The following is a 3,343-nucleotide window of genomic DNA, read 5'->3' on the forward strand; positions in this document are numbered from 1 at the left end:
CCTGCCTGTCATGACTTGGTATGACACACTCCCAAACAGAGATCTTGTCTTGGTTGACTGGCATCTCCAACCAATTGTTGCAACCTCACGGCCTACATCATTCAGGACACTAATCACTTCCTCCATCATGGGGCTGAAACTCTTATAGGCACTTTCAGTACCATGACCTCGGTTCACTAAAAGACCACTTGTGGTGCAATAAATTTATTAATCTATCATCTTGGCTTCTTACTGGGTGAATTAAAGTCATGCATGTATCTTTTTGTTTCATGGTAAACAAAAAATTGTTTCAAGAAACAAAAACAGAGATAAAATCATTTACCCCACAGAATATTGCAGATGCATTAAAAAATAAAGCACAAGCAAAATATTCACAATGCAATTCATAGTGTGCAATTCACGCAGGAAGTCATAATCAGTAACAATGTGATTAAACTAGCTTCTGTGTCATGTAATGTCAGATGATTTTTATGTTTTGAAATGTGCTAAGATGCAATTATACTGAGGCGACAAAAGTCATGGGATTACCTCCTAATATAATATCAGACCTCCTTTTACCTGACATAGTAAAGCAGATCAAAGTGGCAGGGACTCTACAAGTTTTTGGAATCCCCCTGCTTAAATATTACGCCATGCAGCCTCTACAGCCATCCTTAATAGTGAAAATATTGCCTGTGCTGAATTTTGTGCATGAACTGACATCTCCATTATGTTCCACAAATGTTTGATGGGATTCATGTCAGGTGATCTGGGTGACCAAATCAAACAAATGGCTGCAAATGGCCCCTCAAGTAGCCAGACATAACCGTTTCCCATCAATAATCAGTTCAAACAATCCTGTTGGAAGAACATCCGCAACTGAGCATTATAGCAGAAATTGAAAATACCGCTTCAGTTGTAAATTTCTTTATTTTCAGATGACCGGTTTCAGACTGTTCTAAGCCCATCCTCAGGTGTCATACTGGAAATAGCAAAACACGGGAGATAATTGACACACACCGCCCCACACATAATTTCCCCTAAAAATGTTAAAACTTTAAAAAACATTCTGAAACCACTGGTCGGGCTAGGTGCTGTGAAACCTATGTCAATGCACAAGTGGTACCGGACAGTACTACGGACAACTGCCTGAGCAGGAAAATATACAAATGATATCACGACACTTACACTGTGCTCTGCCCCTCGAGCGCCGCGTGTACCGGCAGAGCCTATGAGCGCAGAACAGGGAGTAGCGGATGCAAACGAGGCGGTAAACTGGTAAACCAGAGTGGCAAAAGTGCTGCCATCTATTGACGGCACTAGCCCAGCTGTTCACAATTTGAATTTAGTGGTTTACATTTAAAATGAAGAAAAAACAAAAAATTACATAAAAGATACACGATATAAGGTAAAAGTGCTTTATGGGTAGTAAAGAATCGTATTGAACAGGTCGGTACAGAACTGTGGTAAAACTGAATGGAAGGTGTGATATAAAATTATTATATAAACCGTAAAGCGCAATGAAACTTTCCTTTTACATGAGTGGCAAACAAGTTTTAAATTTAGTGGGGATATATAAGTGGCAATGTGGAACAACGTGCCACAGTCATCAGTTAAAAGAACATGCACATGTGCCACTCCTATTTACAAGCTCTCGTTACTGATCAACAAGGAATGTAGTGAAACCTTACAGTCTATACTGGCAGAAAGTAATATGCCAATTAATAGCTAGCAGCAAAAGCATTAAAAGGACGCACTAAAAGTGGGGTCAATTTAAAACTATTAATCAACAGTCGACAACTACTCAAGGCTTACATTAGATAAGATCTGAGACACACTTTACATCTTAAAAGACAAATAAATTTTTAATTACTGAGGGCACAGATAATGCCACAGTACTAGAATGCACCATAGTCATAGAATAAAATGAAAACATACAACTTTTACTAAGAGACGGCAATTTTACAGCTATGTAAAATGAAATGGGTGGTCCTCTTGGACCTCACTATAGGAAACAGGCATATGCCGTACATTCATTAAGCGTATTGAAGATCACAAAAAACAATGACCCAATTAAAAGTAGTGCACATGTGTGGTGTACAGGAATCAGGGACCAGAAGAAAGAGAAGGAAATGAGGCTGGACGCTGCTTCTGAAAAGAAAAGTTATTCAGCAGAACTGTGCGCTTAAGCACATTTTTCTCGTTCAAAATGCAAGACGGATCAGGGCTAATGCTGCAGATGATTTCTATTTCTTCCAAAATGTTTAAAACCAAGCCCTTAAGTTGAATATGTAGAATCCTACAATTTATATTTGAAATGGAATGGTTATGATCCTTCAGGTGGTTAGTGAGAGCGGATTTGGAATTGCTAAGATCCTCATGCTCTGTGAATTGTATGTTAAAGGAACAGCCAGTTTGCCCTATGTATGCGGAAGGGCACTCATTACACTGGATGCGATAGACGCCCGATTGTGCGTAGCGATTGCCTTCTCTGGTTTCGTGGTGCTTCAATGGGTGCCTGACCTTAAAGGAGGGTGTGGAAGGAGGGTATAACCCCCTCTTACCTAAGCTATTTGCCAATCTTGTCAGCTATAACACCTACATATGGGATCCTGCAAAACTTTTTTTTTAGAACCATCACTGTTAGTAGACGACAGGGTAATCCCAAGCAGATCATTGGAAGCACCTTTTGATTGCATTTGCTGATGAAAAACATCAACAACATTTGGCTGGTAGCAATTACCATTTGTTATGATTTTAACGGTATCCAACTCGTGCTGGTAATTTTCTTTTGAGAAAGGGACTCTGGCAATGCAGTAAAGCATAGCACGAAGAGCTGCCATTTTTTGCTGCTTTGGGTGAACTGAAGAGCAATGAATAATAGAACTAGTGATAGTTAGTTTTCTAAATATGTTTAAGTGAACATTTACCTTATATTGCTGATGAAGAACATCAACAACATTTGGCTGGTAGCTGTGAAAGCAAAGAGAGCTTCACTCCAAGTTTACACGCAGCCAAAACCTCTCAGACATACAGAAGCTAAACGATGTCAAAGTTAGCGTAAGGAGGCCTATGCGTGAAGCGTTCAGTGAACTTGAAAGTAAAATTCTATGTACCGACTTGACAGAAAATCCTAGGAAGTTCTGGTCTTACGTTAAGTCAGTAAGTGGCTCGAAACAGCATATCCAGACACTCCGGGATGATGATGGCATTGAAACAGAGGATGACACGCGTAAAGCTGAAATACTAAACACCTTTTTCCAAAGCTGTTTCACAGAGGAAGACCGCACTGCAGCTCCTTCTCTAAATCCTCGCACAAACGAAAAAATGGCTGACATCGAAATAAGTGTCCAAGGAATAGAAA

This window comes from Schistocerca nitens, chromosome 7, assembly GCF_023898315.1.
Source record: "Schistocerca nitens isolate TAMUIC-IGC-003100 chromosome 7, iqSchNite1.1, whole genome shotgun sequence".
NCBI lineage: Eukaryota > Metazoa > Arthropoda > Insecta > Orthoptera > Acrididae > Schistocerca > Schistocerca nitens.